This window comes from Odocoileus virginianus, chromosome 4 (assembly GCF_023699985.2).
Source record: "Odocoileus virginianus isolate 20LAN1187 ecotype Illinois chromosome 4, Ovbor_1.2, whole genome shotgun sequence".
Taxonomy (NCBI): Eukaryota; Metazoa; Chordata; class Mammalia; order Artiodactyla; family Cervidae; genus Odocoileus; species Odocoileus virginianus.
Window position 1 is genome coordinate 30,000,704 of NC_069677.1, and position 19,140 is coordinate 30,019,843.

Sequence of the window (19,140 nt, forward strand, 5' to 3'; positions counted from 1 at the left end):
GCCAGAGTGGCTGAAATGGATGGAGGAAGGAAGGAAGGAATGGGGAGTTAGGCTGGAGAGGTGGAGAGGGGGAACTTCTCCTTCATTAGTTCTTCCCTTGTCATTTCCACTGCCATCATGTGAATTCAAGCCTATTATCTCAGGTCTAAATTTGTTCTGTGACTTTGCAAGTATTTTTCCTGTCTGTACTCTCTTATATTTTCCACTCATTGTGCATGTACCTGGCAAATGAAGGGCCTAGAGCATTACTTTGATCATGACACTGCTCTACCAAAGACCTTCAAAAGTTTGCCATTGTCTATCAGACTCCAAACTCCTTAACCAAACATGCAATGGCATTTTCAAACTGGCTTTTACCTATTCTGGGTCTTTTCCCCCCACAATTTATGCAAAACTTTTATCAATTTTGCTCCACACTTCTCTGCCTGGAACGTACCCTTCTTCCCTTTGTTTGGAGTATGGACTCATGTTAAGTCCTATCTATCAGTGTCTATAAAATGTCATCTCTTCCATGAAAACAACTGACATTATGCCAGCCAGAAGTTATATTCTTATAATGTTAAATCTTTTTGGTTCTATCTCCTAAGTGTAACTTTTTCCAGTAAAAAATAAAATTTTTATCTTTCTCTTTCTCACTCACTTCACTCTGTATAATAGGTTCTAGGTTCATTCACCTCATCAAAACTGACTCAAATGCATTCCTTTTTATGGCTGAGTAATATTCCATTGTGTATATGTACCACAACTTCTTTATCCATTCATCTGTCAACGGACATCTAGATTGCTTCCATGTTCTAGCTATTGTAAATAGTGCTGCAACAAACAATGGGATATATCATATTCTAACACATATATACAGAATCTAGAAAAATGGTAGTGAAGAATTTATTTACAGGATAGCAATGGAGAAACAGACATAGAGAATAGACTTATGGGCATGGGAAGAGGGGAGGAGAGGGTGAGATGTATGGAAAGAGTAACATGGAAACTTACATTACCATATGTAAAATAGATAGCTAACAGGAATTTGCTGTATGACTCAGGAAACTTAAACAGGGGCTCTGTATCCATCTAGGGGGTGGGATGGGGTGGGCGATGGGAGGGAGGTTCAAAAGGGAGGTGATAGATGTATACCTATGGCTGATTCAGAACAAAATTCTGTAAAGCAATTATCCTTCAATAAAAAATAAATTTAAAAATTTGTTTTAATTAAAAAAAACTACATATAGAAAAGTATGAAAAGTCTTTCAAAATTTTCTTACCCAATCTAGGTCTAAATTGCTAAACAATAGTTAGCATTTTTAGATTTTTTTTTCTAGTGGCACATTGGAGAGTATGAACTTAATTCTTATAAAACTTTCTTTATAAACTTATGTCCAGGGGGGCAGTCCCAAGATGGTGGAGAATAGGACAGGGAGACCACTTTCTCCCCCACAAATTCATCAAAAGTTCATTTGAATGCTGAGCAACTTCCACAAAACAGCTTCTGAAGGCTGGCGGAGGACACTGGGCACCCAGAAAGGCAGCCCATTCTCTTTGAAAGGAGGTAGGATAAAATAAAAAGACAAAAAGAGACAAAAGAGTTAGGGACAGAGACCCATCCTGGGGAGGGAGTCATGAAGGAGAACTTTCCAAACAGCAGGAAACCCTCTCACAGGTGGGTCTGTGGGGAGTTTTGGAATCTGAGAGGGCAGCATAAGTGGGAGAAAAAGAAACAAAAACCCACAGGATACGTGCTAACCGCAACTGCCAGTTGGAGAGGTAGCCCAGAGGTTTGTGTCTGCCACCAGCGAGCAGGGGATGGACAGGGAGGGCAAGCTGCATAATCGGTGCTTAGAGTAAGGACCAGGCCTGAACGCCCTGAAGACAATCTGAGGGAGCTAACGTGAGATAGCCGTCCAAACTGTGGGAGCAGGCTCCCAGTTGCTAACCATGTCTTCCTGGGATCCTGGACAGTTGACATCTGCCAGGAAGGCCGCAGCCCGAGATGGGCTCCCCAGAAGAGATACACAGCACACCTGAGACAATACTCTCGTGGCACACCTGGGAAACAGTGGCTGGAACCAGGGAGGTGATTAAGACGCACGGCTCCCTGGGACAGTGTGCTCGCCAATCACCTGGTCACCCAAGCTGCTTGGACCTGGGAAGGGCACAAAACACGTGCCCAACCAAGTCTGTGCCCTTGCGGAGTTCCTGAGAACCTGAGCTGCTTAGACCTGGGAAGTGCAGGAAACGCACGGCCTGCTTTGGACAGTGCCCCTGCAGGGCACCTTGGAGCCTGAGCAGTGTAGACCTGGGAAGCACACACCACCTGGAGCTGGGGCAAACACAGTGTGGGCCATACACTGTGAGCACTCCCCTCACACACGCCAGTGATATTTGTCTGCAGTGTCCCTCCCTCCCCAGAACACAAGTGAACAAGTGAGCCTAAACAAGTGACCGCCTTTGCCCCCTTCTGTCAGGGCAGAAATTAGGCACTGAAGAGACTTGCAAACAGAGGAAGCCAAAATAAATGAGGGTACTGCTCTGGAAGAGACAGGTGCAAGAGATTAAAACCCTGTAGTTAAAATTGACTAAGCATTGGAGGGGGGCTATAGACCTTAAGATGGAGAAGGCAATGGCACCCCACTCCAGTACCCTTGCTTGGAAAATCCCATGGATGGAGGAGCCTGGTAGGCTGCAGTCCATGGGGTTGCTAAGATTTGGACAGGACTGAGCGACTTCCCTTTCACTTTTCACTTTCATACATTGTAGAAGGAAATGGCAACCCACTCCAATGTTCTTGCCTGGAGAATCCCAGGGACAGAGGAGCCTGGTGGGCTTCCATCAATGGGGTCGCACAGAGTCAGACACGACTGAAGCGACTTAGCAGCAGCAGCATAGACCTTAAGAACAAGTACAAGCTGGAACAAGGAACTATCCAAAATGGAACTGACCCCACACTGCCCACAATAGCTCCAGAGAAGTTCCTAGATATATTTTTACTATTATCACTTTTAAATTTTTAAAATTTAAGTCCTTTATTACTCCTTTAATTTTCATTTTTATAACCTACTATTACCTTGCAAAAAAATACCCCATTTTAAAAGCAAATTTAAATATATATTTTTTATAATTTTTGTGATTGATTTTGTTTTGTATTTTTAATATTGTATTTCTGAGAGTCTAACCTCTACTCTAGATTTTTAACTTTGCTTTTTGGTATTTGTTATCAATTTTGTACCTTTAAGAATCTAATCTTCTGTATCCATTTTCACTTAGAGCTGTGATTACTGGCTTGATTTCTCTCTCCTCTTTTGACTCTCCCTTTTCTCCACCAGGTCACCTCTTATATTATCCCTCCCACTTCTCTTCTCTACTTAACTCTGTGAATCTCTCTGGGTGTTCCAGACTGTGGAGAACACTTAGGGAATTGATTACTGGCTAGATTGCTCTCTCCTCTTTTGATTCCCCCTCTTCTCCTCCTGGTCACCTCTATATCCGGCCTCCCTCTTCTCTTCTCCATGTAATTCTGTGAACCTCTCTGGGTGTCCCTCACTGTGGAGAATTGTTTCACCATTAACCTAGATGTTTTATCATCTGTGCTGTATGGCTGGAGAAGTTTTGAGGCTACTGTAAGTATAAGACTGTAAGCTAGAGGCAGGAAGCTTAACTCTAAAACTTGAGAACATCATAGAACTCCTGATTCCAGGGAACATTAATAGACAAGAGATCACCCAAAAGCCTTCACACCTACACTGAAACCAAGCTCCACCCAAGAGCCAACAAGTTCCACAGCAAGACATACCATGCTAGTTCTCCAGAAAAGCAGGAACACAGCCCGGAGCATTAAAAGACAGGCTGCCCAAAGCCATGCCAAACCCATAGACACCCCAAAACTCACTACTGGACACTTCATTGCACTTCATAGAGAAGAGATCCAGTTCCACCCACCAAAACACAGACACAAGCTCCCCTAGCTAGGAAATAGGAAACCTTGACAAGCTACTAGTCCAACCCCACCCACAGGTAGCAGTCTCCACATAAAGTGGAACCATGAACTTCCAGCCTACAGAACGGGCACCCCAAACACAGCAATCTAAACAAAATGAAAAGGCAGAGAAATATTCAGCAGGTAAAGGACACATGATAAATACCCACAAACCAAAAAAAAAAAAAAAAAAAAAAGGAGGAGATAGGGAATCTATCTTAAAAAGAATTCAGAATAATGATAGAAAAGATGATCCAAAATCTTGAATACAAAATGGAGTTACAGATAAATAGACTAGAGATAAGGATTGAGAAAATGCAAGAAATGTTAAACAAGGACCTAGAAGAAATAAAGAAGAGTCAATCAATAATGAATAATGCAATAACTGAGATCAAAAGCACTCTGGAGGGAACCAACAGTAGAATGACTGAGGCAGAAGATAGGCTAAGTGAGGTGGAACGAAAAATGGTGGAAATAAATGAAGCAGAGGGGAAAAAAGAAAAAATAATTAAAGGAAATGAAGACAACCTCAGAGACCTCTGGGACAATATTAAATACCCAATTAGAATAATAGGAGTCCCAGAAGAAGACAAAAAGAAAGGACATGAGAAAATACTTGAGGAGATAATAGTTGAAAACTTCCTAAAATGGGGAAAGAAATAGCCACTTAAGTCCAAGAAACCCAGCGAGTCCCAAACAGGATAAACCCAAGGCGAAACACCCCAAGACACATATTAATCAAACTAATGAAGATCAAACACAAAGAGCAAATATTAAAAGCAGCAAGGGAAAAGCAGCAGATAACATACAAGGGGATCCCCCATAAGGATAACAGCTGATCTTTCAATAGAAACTCTTCAGGTCAGAAGGGATTGGCAGGACATAAAATGATGAAAGAGAAAATCCTACAGCCCAGATTACTATACCCAGCAAGGATCTCAGTCAAATATGAAGGAGAAATCAGAAGCTTTACAGACAAAGCTGAGAGAATTCAGCACCACCAAATCAGCTCTTCAACAAATACTAAAGGATCTTCTCTAGACAGGAAACACAGAAAAGGTGTATAAACTTGAACACAAAACAACAATGTAAATGGCAACGGGATCATACTTATCAATAATTACCTTAAATGTAAATGGGTTGAATGTCCCAACAAAAAGAAAAAGACTGGCTGAATGGATAGAAAAACACGACCCTTATATATGCTGTCTACAAGAGACCCACCTCATACCAAGGGACACATACAGACTGAAAGTGAAGGGCTGACAAAAAGAATAAGTACTTAGGAATAAATCTACCTAAAGAAACAAAAGACCTATAAATAGAAAACTATAAAACACTGATGAAAGAAATCAAAGATGATACAAATAGATGGAGAAATATACAATGTTCGTGGATTGGAAGAATCAATATAGTAAAAATTAGTATACTACCTAAAGCAATCTATAGATTCAAGCAATCCCTGTCAAGATACAAAGGGTATTTTTCCCAGAACTAGAACAAATAATTTCACAATTTGTATGGAAATACAAAAAACCTCGAATAACCGAAGCAATCTTGAGAAGAAGAATGGAACTGGAGAAATCAACCTTCATGACTTCAGACTATACTACAAAGCTACAGTCATCAAGACAGTATGGTACTGGCACAAAGACAGAAATATAGATCAATGGAACAAAATAGAAAACCCAGAGATTAAATTCACGCACCTATGGACTCCTTATCTTTGACAAAGGAGGCAAAAACATACAATGGAGAAAAGACAATCTCTTTAACAGTGGTGCTGGGAAAACTTGTCAACCACCTGTAAAAGAATGAAACTAGAACACTTTCTAACATCATACACAAAAATAAACTCAAAATGGATTAAAAATCTAAATGTAAGACCAGAAACAGTAAAACTCCTATAAGAAAACATAGGCAAAACACTCTCTGACATAAATCACAGCAAGATCCTCTATGACCCACCTCCTAGAGTAATGGAAATAAAAGCAAAAATAAACAAATGGGACCTAATTAAACTTAAAGCTTTTGCACAGCAAAGGAAACTATAAGCAAGGTGAAAAGACAGCCTTCAGAATGGGAGAAAATAATAGCAACTGAAGCAAATGATGAAGAATTAATCTCAAAAATATATAAGCAGCTCATGCAGCTCAATACCAGAAAAATAAATGACCCAATCAAAAAATGGGCCAAAGAACTAAACAGACATTTCTCCAAAGAAGACATACAGATGGCTAACAAACACATGAAAAGATGCTCAACATCACTCATTATCAGAGAAATGCAAATCAAAACCTCAATGAGGTACCATCTAACACCAGTCAGAATGGCTGCTATAAAAAATACTACAAACAATAAATGCTGGAGAGGGTGTGGAGAAAAGGGAACCCTCTTACACTGTTGGTGGGAATGCAAACTAGCATAGCTATTATGGAGAACAGTGTGGCAATTCCTTAAAGAACTGGAAATAGAACTGCCATATGACCCAGCAATCCCACTGCTGGGCATATACACCATGGAAAGCAGAATTGAAAGAGACACACGTACCCCAATGTTCATCACAGCATTGTTTACAATAGCCAGGATGTGGAAGCAACCTAGATTTCCATTGGCAGATGAATGGATAAGAAAGCTGTGGTACATATACACAATGGATTATTACTCAGCTATTAAAAAGAATGCATTTGAATCAGTTCTAATGAGGTGGATGAAACTGGAGCCTATTATACAGAGTGAAGTAACTCAGAAAGAAAAATACCAAAACAGTATATTAATGCATATATATGGAATTTAGAAAGATGGTAATGATGACCTTATATGTGAGATAGCAAGAGAGACACAACATAAAAAACAGATTTTTGGACTCTGTGGGAGAAGGCAGGGGTGGGATGATTTGAGAGAACAGCATTGAAATATGTATATTACCATATGTGAAATAGAGTGATGGGATGGGGAGGAAGGTGAGAGGGGGGTTCAGGATGGGGAACACATGTACACCCATGGCTGATTCATGTCAATGTATGGCAAAAACCACTAAAATATTGTAAAGTAATTAGCTTCCAATTAAAATAAATAAATTAATTTAAAAAATGATAATGATTCTTGGAACACACACACACACAAAAGATGTGGTTTGGAGATGATAGTGATTAAATTCACTTATTTTCATATACAGTTGTGAATTGCCTTTAGACTTTTCTTGCTTGATTTTTGCGAGTGGAGTTACCTTTGGGCCTATTTTTTTTGTATGCTAATAAATCTTCATAATGAAATGTCTTAGAGGTGGTCTTTATTTATTGCATTACTCCCAACCTGATTGCAAGTTCAAGTGCTTTTGCATCCCTCTTGGTATTCAGAGCTTATAAATCTTTGATAATTCCACCTGGCAGAGATCTTTAGCCAAGATGACACGTTTAGTCCTTTGGGTATTTCTTTAGGCTTCTATCCCCTTGGTCACAACTGAGCAGGCTGTTTGAGGATACTTATGTTCTCTGCATTTTGATATCTATGACTTCTGCCTTTTATTTCTAAAAGATACGAGCAGTTCCATATTTTAAATATATCTGTAATACCGGCAATGAATGGAAGGTAGTATATGAAGCCATCTAACCTTGCTTCCTTCCTTCACAAGGCTTCAAACTCTTTGAAGCCAGAGGCACTGTAATGCTTTACTCCGTATCCTCACACCTAACCTGAGTCTGATACACGGTAGCTTTGCAATAAGTATTAGTTGACAGAATTAATTAATGATGACTATTGCATTTTCACCCTATTAGTTACAGAAACTTTTTAGGACATGGGCTTTAGAATCAAATAGACTTAGGTTTTAATCCCAGTTCAGCTCATCATTGGCTGTGTATTCCTAGACAAATCATTTATCCTTCCTAGCCCCAATTTCTTATCCAAACTGCGGGAAAAATAACTCTTACCTCACCAAATATCTAAAGGAAATAGTATGTGAGAGTGTTTGCCACATAACACACATACAATAAAAAGAGACGTCTTTTTTTTTTTCTTTTGGAGACATCTCAATTCAAATTACACTTTTTATTCTCTTTGCCCTTTCTCTATCTGAAATTAAAAATTCATAAGAGAACAAAAATATGTAAAGGAAAGGCTATAAAACATTAGGAAGATCATAAAGTGGCAGGGGCATTGAGATTGTTCCAAACCTCTTTTTTAATTTTCTTTCAGTAACTTTAGTTTTACAAAAAGAGGTTTCTGTTTGTCAGTCAGACAGATTACCTTCTCGTAACCTCCCTATTTCTCAGTTGGGAGTTTCAAGTGAGAAAGAGGCATGAAGAGAGTGAGGGAAAATGTCATAATTCTCCATGCTTGTTTTCTGAATGCAAGAATGAGGCTCCCTCATTACAAGACGAGTCTTGTTAGCTGAGTTTTTGGTCAGTCTGTCTCTAGAAATAGGGTGATGTTAGAATAGCAGTGGGGCTTCCCAGATGGCACTAGTGGTAAAGAGTCAATTTTCCAGGGCTTCCCTTGTAGCTCAGTTGATAAAGAATCCACCTGCAATGCAGGATATCCAGGTTAGATTCCTGAGTAGGGAAGATCTCCTGGGGAAGGAAATGGCAACCCACTCCAGTTTTCTTGCCTGGAGAATCCCATGGATGGAAGAACCTGGTGGGCTACAGTCCATGGGGTCACAAGAGTTGGACATGACTTAGCAACTAAACTACCACCCATTTGCCAGTTCAGGAGACATAAGATATGAGTTCAATCCCTGGTTCAGGAAGATCCCCTGGAGGAGGGCATGGCAACTCACTCCAGTATTATTGCCTAGAGAATCACATGGACAGAGGGGTCTGGGGTGAGGTTACAGTCCATGGGGTCATAAAGAGTTGGATACGACTGAAGCAACTTAGCACACACACATGCAGAATAGCATTAGGGAGTATGGTTCAGCATACATACGTGGTCAGATGGGTTCTGAGGATAGAATTAAATAGTTGCTATAAAGAAAATCTTAGTGTAGGATCTGAAACACAGTGGCCCCCACATAATAGCAACAATTATGATAATGACTGGTGATGATGATGATGGTGTGGTGGAGGTGGTTAGACACAAAGCCCCACCAAAACAAGTAAAAAAAATTATATTACTTGTATTGATTTTTTAAAACCACTTTATTGAGGTGTGATTAACATACAAAGAGCTATATATATTTAATGTATATAACTCAAGTTTAAGGTGACTTTTTAATGTTGAAAAGAATTTAAACTTATAGAAAAATAATTTGATATTGATTGAAAGTTTTTCCTATGTTTCCTTACTTATTACCTATAGGAAACAAAATGAAATTTATTATTTTTATTTACAAATACTATCTATAAAATGATGGTAATTTTATTGAAAAATCTGATTTTTCTACAGGTATATATGCATTTGAAATGTATCATGAATGATGCTTTCTTAAGGTCAAGGATAATTTCTTCTTGACAATGGATTTCCTTTCAAGTTACTTTAAAACTTTCACTCTTGCATTTTTTAAAACATATAATTAAAAAATGGTAACAACATTTCTTTAGAATAACATGGTGATTTTTATAAACAAACACTATTAGAAGCAAATAGTCCAAAATCCTAGTAATAGGTCTGCATCGTAAGAATTTGGATAATTCTTATTTAACATGCACACTAAGAGTCAAATTAAAGAGTGTTGATATCTAAGCAAATGAATAAAAAAAATAAAACATGACCAACAGCCCTGCCCCATGCCACATTTCCCTAGTGGGATAGATAGATGTCTGTCTAGTTCTAAAATCTCTATAGGAAAGAGAATAGAGTTATTCCTCTGGTCATTCACTCCAGCCTGGTCTAGTGAGAAAGGAATGGGTTGAAGGAATGATTATATCACATTGTTTTCACAAATGATTTGATATAAATCTATAGGCATATCATGAGAGCTTCCTCTCTTCTTCCATTTTTCCATCTCTGAAATGGGGATTATGAAACCAACCCTACATAAAGTTTAAGGTTGTTTTAATAAGTGAATAAGAAAAATTTGAGCATTTCAATTTTAACACTATGTCTTGAAAGATCAAATGATTTTTTACCAGCCTGTGGGTTTCTTGGGTTAAAAATCTCCTGGAGTCCTATTTGTCTCAGAGCATTTATGCTGTTTGTTGTTTTCCTTTAGGAGTTTGAATTTAATTTTCTTATCTTGTCTATTTCACTCTGACTTCCCTTTGAGCCTCCATATCCTGTGACTATCTATAATTTTATTTCTCCTCAAAATATATTTTCAACACATTTATTTAGAATTTTTTATAATATGAACCCATGTTTTTAAGTTCTCCTACTCCCTTAGTGTTCTCCAGGTCTCCTACCACCTCCATATTTAAATTTTATTTAAAGGCAAATCCAGGAACCACTACAGAAATGGCATTCCTGAAAGCTGAGTAGCAACATGAATCCCATGAATGCTGACCCACTCTTTTTATTAAAACTTTAAAAGTATGGTTTTATTTAAAAAAATTTTTTTTTCCATTTATTTTTATTAGTTGGAGGCTAATTACTTTACATCATTACAGTAGTTTTTGTCATACATTGAAATGAATTAGCCATGGAGTTACATGTATTCCCCATCCCGGTCCCCCCTCCCACCTGCCTCTCCACCCGATCCCTCTGGGTCTTCCCAGTGCACCAGGCCCGAGCACTTGTCTCATGCACCCAAAAAGTATGGTTTTAAAGGATTGTATTTACAAGATACCAGAGCACAGAAGGAAATTATTCATGTTAGATTTTCCCTGGTTTAACCTCAGCAATTATGAATAGTTTCTTTGTTTTCAGTATTTGTTGATAAGTCAACTTGCAAACCTGACACATATGAAAATGCACATACATTTTCTGCCCAAAATTGGAAGAACTAATGCTAACTGAAGTGATAATGGCATTTACTTTCATCTCCACCTTGGTGAGCCTATAAATAAATTCCCAACTAAAATAATGTTTCCATTGCTGAAAGTGAGAAACAAACAGTACTAATTATAGCCCTGAAACGTGAACCCTTTAAAAACAAGTGAACAAGCTGTTGTAACTAGAGGTTTAAAGGAGTTTGAAGGTATTTGAAACACACAAACATTAGTTTTAAGCATGCAATAACAACAGACTGGTTCCAAATAGGAAAAGGAGTACGTCAAGGCTGTATATTGTCACCCTGTTTATTTAACGTATACGCAGAGCACATCATGAGAAACACTGGGCTGGAGGAAGCACAAGGTGGAATCAAGATTGCTGGGAGGAATATCAATAACCTCAGATATGCAGATGACACCACCCTTATTGAAAGTGAAGAAGAACTAAAGAGCCTCTTGATGAAAGAGAAAGAGGAGAGTGAAAAAGTTGACTTAAATCTCAACATTCAGAAAACTAAGATCATGGCATCCGGTCCCATCACTTCATGGCAAATAGATGGGAAAACAGTGGAAACAGTGGCTGACTTTATTTTTCTGGGCTCCAAAATCACTGCAGATGGTGATTGCAGCCATGAAATTAAAAGACACTTACTCTTTGAAAGGAAAGTTATGACTGACCTAGACAACATATTAAAAAGCAGAGACATTATTTTGCTAACAAAGGTCCGTCTAGTCAAGGCTATGGTTTTTCCAGTGATCATGCATGGATGTGAGAGTTGGACTACAAAGAAAGCTGAGCACCGAAGAATTGATGCTTTTGAACTGTGGTGTTGGAGAAGACTCTTGAGAGTCCCTTGGACTGCAAGATCCAACCAGTCCATCCTAATGGAGATCAGTCCTGGGTGCTTATTGGAAGGACTGGTGCCGAAGCTGAAACTCCAGTACTTTGGTCACCTGATGTGAAGAGCTGACTCATTGGAAAAGGCCCTGATGCTGGGAAAGATTGAAGGCAGGAGGAGAAGGGGACGACAGAGGTTGAGATGGTTGGATGGCATCACCGACTTGATGGATGTGGGTTTGGGTGGACTCCAGGAGTTGGTGATGGACAGGGAGGCCTGGCGTGCTGTGGTTCATGGGGTCACAAAGAGTCGGACACGACTGAGCGACTGAACTGAACTGAGTGTATCCCACCCACAATTCTTCTTGTCTTCTGGTTTTCTTAATGCATTATCTATTTCCCCTCAGCCATTCCATACATTTCAAATTCTTTAGAACTTAGTCAAAAGGTCTTTTTTCAGGAAAATCCATCCCATTTGTCACCATACACTGTCTTTTCTTATACCTGACTCACCACTGAGTTTTCATGTTAAATCCTTGGTGTCATCTTCACCTCTCTGTAAGAACCATATGCTGCAGCAGAAATTGTACTGGTCTTAAATTTGGCTCTGGATCTTGTCTTAGAAAGCTACTTGACAGTAGTCAAGGTATTAAATCTTTTAGGCCCTCTTTTATTGTTGATCAATAAAAACAGTGGGTTGAGTCTGATAACGTCTGAGCTTTTGTCAACCTTATAATTCTTCTGCTGGTCACCTATTGTATGAGAGTTATCAGTAATGTGCCATAACTAAGTTCTTAGGCTAGCCAGGACTTTAGAGATCATCTAACCAAACTGAGTAATTTTACTAACTAGGAGACTGATGGATTAACTGGTTAATTGGCATCACATAAGTCATCCAACAACAGGACCAGATTCTGGAGTTTCTAATAAGGCAAATTACTTCAAAATGAATATCATCATCATATGAACAATTTAGTAAGGAGAATAGTAGCAGGTATTAGTTAAAATGAGATTTTCTGGATTTCTTTACATTTAAAAATCAAATATTGTCAGCCCAAACTTGTGAATTTCATTTACACTTTTTAGTTCATTTTAAAATATCCATAAAAAAAATTTAAACTTATACTTAAATTTCTGAACTAAGACCATAGGGTAAACTTAGGTTGTGAGGCAAGAGTAATGTGGATTTCAGACATTTCAAAATGCTGTTGGATATATGCTACAAAATATTCATGGTTCTGTGTTTTATTGTGTTTTTTTCCCCAGGTTTAATCTCTTTCAGCATGCTTCTGTATTGAATGAGAATTCAGTTAACCTTTGTTTGTGGCATTGTCTTTTGTGTTTTGTAATTAATTTTATAATTTCTCTGGGTCACAACTGACATAGTCTGTCTTGTTTCCACACTACTTGCACACTCTGCTCCAGCTTCATGACTCTCCTGTGGTCTAGTTCTCTCGCCCCCATATAATCATTACACTTAGTAAGGAATAGCACTCCTGTTTGCTTTTGCCCCAGAAGGGTGAGACTATTAGGGAGGGGTTGTCAGAGATAAGGGTGTGTTGAGGATGAGGAGATGAGAGAAAAAGAGCAGAAACAAGATGCTCCTCAGGGAGGAAGTCATAGCCATCAAGCCAGCCAACTGAGCTTCTCTAGAAAAAGGCTACCACAGCTGCCTTGAAATGACTCTGGGTCTCCTCCATGCGAGGACTCTTGTTCTGGGGCTCTGGACTATGTTACAGGCACTCTCTTCTTTTCAGACCAACATATGTGCAACATCAGTTTCACTTAGCATTTACTTTCCCATAGACACGACATTTTCAAATGTCCCTGAACCTAGAACTAAGGTGCATAAACTAGGTAATCAGCAGTAGAATTTCCAATTCCCAACAGAATTTTCACTGCATAGAATATGGTCTCATCTGCCTGATACTACATCCAGTTACCCCTCTTGTCATGCGACTAAAGCATAAACTCACATAAACTCCCCCATAAACTCACAGCACTTCTTGTTTCTAAGGCTGGTGACTGCCTATGCCCCTCTCTTCTCTGTCCTATTTACAGAGGCACTTTCTCCTTCTTTGGGCTTCCCTGCAGCTCAGCTGATAAAGAATCTGCCTGCAATGTGGGAGACCTGGGTTTGATCCCTGGGTTGGGAAGATCCCCTGGAGAAGGGAAGGGCTACCCACTCCAGTATTCTGGCCTGGTGAATTCCATGGACTCTATAGTCCATGGAGTCGCAAAGAGTTGGACATGGCTGAGCGACTTTCACTTCACTTCCTCCTTCTCTAAACTCTCTCTTCTATTCTGTGCATTTCTTGGGTACTACTTCTCTGACCATTTTGATCTCCCTTTCTGGCTTTTCTCTTTGCTGCTTCCTCAAATTATCATTTGATTGTTTATTTTTTGTTTGTTTTGTTTTATTTTGTTTTCCTTTTAGGATTTTGTTCTCAGCTTCTTCTTATCTACACATTCTCTCTGAGCCATTTCTATAGCTTCAATCTCTGTCTCTGATCCTTAGGTTATACCTTCCTAAGACCTTAGCCAGCATCTCCAACCTATTGAAAAATTTCCTTTAGCTCCTAAATACAATAACATACATTTTATATATGCATTTGAAGTAACATCCACTTGATTATTACTTCCTACTTCTGTGACCCATTAGCACTATCCTCAAGAAACCAAATGTCATTTTCTGCACCAGTCATTTCCTCCTTTTCCCATCTCAGGGAATAGCACACTTTTCTGACTCCACACTCAGAACACATCATTGCCTTCTGTCAGCACTGGGTCACTGAGAGTTGTCAGTTCTGCAGTCTCCACATCACTCCTTCACCACTCATACCCCTCTGGTTCAGACTGCTGACATCTCTTACTATAATGGCCACTTTGGGGGTGTGCTCCAGCCCCCAACTCCACCATGTTAGTGGTTGTCAGTAGGTCCCCAAGCCAGCTTCATCAGCATCACATGGGAGCTTGTTTGAAATGCAAATCCTCTAGAACTTAAACATCATAAACTCTGGGGATGGGCCTAGCGCTCCATGCTTTAATAAAGCCTCCAGGGGGCTTTGGTGGTCACTGGTATGAGAGCCTCAACAGCTTCATTGTCCAAGTCACTTCACGTTCATCCTACTGAACTACTGTCATTTACCCACCACACCAGCCTCTCTGCAGCCACAGGGCCTTTGCACATGCTACTTCCTCCTCCTCTTCCCCTGGCTGACTCCTCATCCCTCGGGCTCTAGTGAGGTGCTGTATCCCCGGGAGGGCCTCCCCCAGTACCCAGAGCTCAAGCAGGGGCTTGTCATCAGTGTCCCACAGGGTTCCAACCTAGACTTTTTGTTGACCCTTCATTGTCATAATTGCTGGTTACTTTCCTGTCACATCCTCTAGCAACTCCCTAAGGATTTGGATCATGTTTGTTCTATTCAAGAAAGCTTTTCCATTAATTAGACCTATTTCAGGTACATAGCGGGTGATCTACACGAAACAAGGTTTGGACAAATGATTCTAGCTTGAAGCATGTTTCATTCCGGCTTCATGTTGCCCTGTGGCTACACATTGAACCTATTTCAGATGGGCTAAACCTGCTTTTTGCCCTGTACTCTACGCCTCTGCCAGGCTTCCACGGTGGTTCAGACAGTAAAGAATCTGTCTTCAATGCAGGAGAACCGGGTTTAATCCCTGGGTCAGGAAGGTCCCCTGGAGAAGGAAATGGTTACTCATTCCAGTATTCTTGCTTGGAGAATCCCATGGACAGAGGAGCCTGGCAGGATATAGTCCACAGGGTCACAAAGAATCAGATATGACTGAATGGCTAACACTTCCACTCCCAGGCCTCTGCCATATCAGCTAATGCATCTGAGCTGGTGACTAGGATATTATCCTTGATCCTTCCTTTTCACACCCTCCTTCTCCAACCAGACCAAGACACACAGTAGGCCTGGTGAGGAAAAGGTATACAGAAGTCTGTTGTCAATTATAGAGAGGCCTAACAATTCAGTCTGGCAGAATTCAAGTAGCTTCAAGTCAGTTACTCACCTCTATTCTTTGCCAGGGCTACTCAAGGTGGGCAGGCAATTACTGGCCAGATATTTGCATAATGGCTTCCTTTTGTTGCCCTTGTTCTTTTCTGGTCCCAACTAATTGCTTGCTAGTGCCACTGTCAGTTCTCTGCTGCTGATAGGAACCTTCTCTACTGATGTGTAAATTTTAGGCAAAGGCCAAATTGACAGAGCTGCTGTCCTGTGGTTCCTCCTCTCCCCCTTGCTCCCTCTCTCTGTCCAAGGCAGCAAGTTACCCCCTCTTCAATTTTTCAATAAATTCTTACGTAGAACTTTATTTTGTAAAATAGATACTGCTGCTTTTTATAAGGATACATTTATTTCCCAATGTGCAGCTTTAACTTATTAAAAGTCAATGTATTCCTCAAAAGAGTACAAATAGAATTACCATATAATCCTGCAATCCCACTTCAGGATATATATCCCAAAGAACTGAAAATGGATATCTTCATGTTCGAAGCAGCACTGTTTACAGGAGACAAGAGGTGAAAGCAACCCAGATGCCCATCGACAGACAAATGGATGACAAAATGTTTATGTATGTGTATATTATTATTCAGCCTTAACAAGAAAGGTAATTCTGACATATGCTGTAACATGAGTAAACCTCAAGGACATTATGTTAAGTGAAATAGTCTAGATGCAAGAGGGCTAATTTTGTAGATACCACTTTAATGAGATATCCAGAGTAGCCAAGCTCATAGAAAGAGAAAGTGTGGTGGTTGCCAGGGGATGGAGTTGTTGTTTAATGGGACTAGAGCGTCAGTTGCAAAATGAAGAAGCTCCAGAGACTGGTTGCACAAAATGAGAATATACTTAATGTCACTAAATTGTACACTGAAAAATGGTTAAAACGGTAAATTTTATTTATATGTATTTTGGCACAACTTAAAAAGAAAGTAAACATATAAGAAAAAAAGTCAACATATGATAAAGAGTTTGACTCTTTGAGGAACACAAATATTTGAAATTTGGGGGAGTTCCCTGATGGCCTAGTGGTTAGGGCTCTGGCTTTCACTGCCATGGCCTGGGTTCAATCCCTGGTTGGAGAACTGAGATCCCACAAGCCACATGACAGCCAAAAAGAAAGAAAAAAGGAAATTTGGGGTCATGGGTGGCCATTCATTTTTAACATTCATTGTGTGTTCTGGTTTGGTTGTATAGCATTAAAAAAGTCCTGTAGCCTGGTGATGTTTTCCTTCACCCCCTCACCCTTTAAAAAAAAAAAACCAGCTTGCCATATAATCCCAGGCTGTTCACCTATTAAAGATCTCAGAAATTATATTGAATCATAGACTGCCTTGGGTAGTACAGTCATTGACCCTTCCAATCCGAGAACATGGTTTATCTTTCTATGTTTGTGTCATCTTTGATTTCTTTCATCTGTCTTACAGTTTTTGGAATACAGGTCTTTTGTCTCCTTGGGTAGTTTTTCTCTGAGGTTTTTAAATTCTTTTTGACAGTAATTAAATGCTTGCTTAAAAAGTTGAAGGCAAGTGTTTTTTACCTCTTGCAGAAACTCCATACAATCTTAAAGTTTTGATGAACCATGGTTTGAACACCACTGCTCTAAGAGACTATGCTAGATTCCTACTCGGTTTCCACCTCTCTCCATCACTTCTCCCCACATCTGCTAGACTCCTTTCTAAAACATAGAACTGACCTTGACTTTTCTCTGCTCAAACATTTTCAGCATAACTTTATCCCTGTAGTGTGGTGCTTAGCTCCAGATATACCTGGTTAGCATTGAAAATCACTTCTTCAAGACCTTCCCCAAGTCCAACAATTCAAATCTCTTAGAATGGGGGTCTGAGTATATCTCAGAAGCTCCTCTAGTGTGAGGTACAGCCAGAATTGAAAAGAACTGACTTAGAGGAAAGTGTACACCCTCCTTAACATAACTCACAAGACCCTCAGGATGATGTCTTTCCTCAGTGCTTAACCTAAACATAGCCTTGAATATCTTAGATCAAATGAGATTCCTTGGGCACATGCTCCCTGTACCCCATCTCTCTGTTCATGTTTCTCCCTCTGTCTCTAGCCTTTTCCATTCTATCTCCTGACAGATTGACAATACATGTTTAAAACACAGTTCATATATCACCAGTTTCATTTTGTCCCTTCCTTTACCCCTTCCCCTTTTCTCTCTTCTGATCAATGAACAAACTACTGTAATCATAGCTTTTTCTTTTCATCTCTGCCTCACCAGCCGTTTGGCTTATTATTGATGTGTATCCCCTGTATAAGTCTCCTTACTTGAATGAATGAATGAACAAATGAATGAATGAAGAGAACATCTATCAGATCCCTAAGAAGACTGATCACTTTACCTCTGTTTAACAATTTATATTCTGTAATGCTTTTATGAATGTTAATTATCTATAATTTGCATCTCAGAAAAGTACCCATAAGTAGTTATCACTTGACTGTGCTCTAATGCAGAGTCCTCTATAAAACCCAATTTCAGCTCACCAAACCCTTTTTTACCTGGAGCTGTTCTCTGGGTTCAGATGAAGAGTGTAGCTAAAAGGTCAGATAATCTGAGCTCATGACTGTGTACTCTGTAGAGATTTTGAGGCTGGTGTCAGACTCTAATTAAAAACTTGAGGTCTTTATATTTCTACAGATTTCTTGTCATTAAACTACCATCCCTTTAGAATTTAGGCATCTGAGTTCTTGTTAAGGCTTCATGATTTGATTTTCCTGTCATTCCCTTTCCACCCAGATTTTAACTTTGGAAAATTGCAGAGTCAACACAAAAGAGGGGATTGCAGTCAGGGAGATTATCTATAAGGTCAGTTAGTATAGCTCAGGCAGAGAGGGAAAGATGAAAACCAGTGTTGAAATACCTTAGCCATAGCCATGTAAAACAGAATCATGGCAATCCAGAAAATGAATTTATTCAAATAAATTTACATGAAATTCCTGACACGGTAGTATTCTAGCGCCTCCAGTATTTCTGCTTTGGGAGTCTCAATGCGATTCATGGTGAATGGTGTGTTTGTTTTATCACTGTGTCAGGAACAGAAATGACAATGTGACTTTGTCCCCACTTTCATGCTTTGCATGTCAATTTTATTTCAGTCAAAACTTTCCCTTTGATTATTCACTGTGTCTGACTGTGCAAACTCAGAGTCGTGCTCATTTCGTGAGGAATGAAGCTGGAGAGAGGCAAGTGGCTTTCAGATGCCTGCATACTTTTCCCAGTAATGTGTCCTAAGGGTCATTTTCTCCTTCGTAATGATGATATTGGAAATAAACTTTAAACTAGACGTTAATGGAATGGTTATTGAGCTGCACATTGTGTACCTTTGTACCTATTAACATCACAATCAACAGAACATTCCAGAGTGCCCTGTAATCATAATTGATTCAGCAGGCAATGATTTCCACCTGGCT

The 19,140-nt window shown here is 39.6% G+C and overlaps 1 protein-coding gene across 3 annotated transcripts in view; it reads right to left on the bottom strand.

The window, feature by feature from the left end:
- Window positions 1–19,140, bottom strand: part of KCNMB2 (potassium calcium-activated channel subfamily M regulatory beta subunit 2) — a 290,210-nt gene that overhangs the window by 198,673 nt on the left and 72,397 nt on the right. The gene's annotated exons all lie outside the window — the stretch shown is intronic.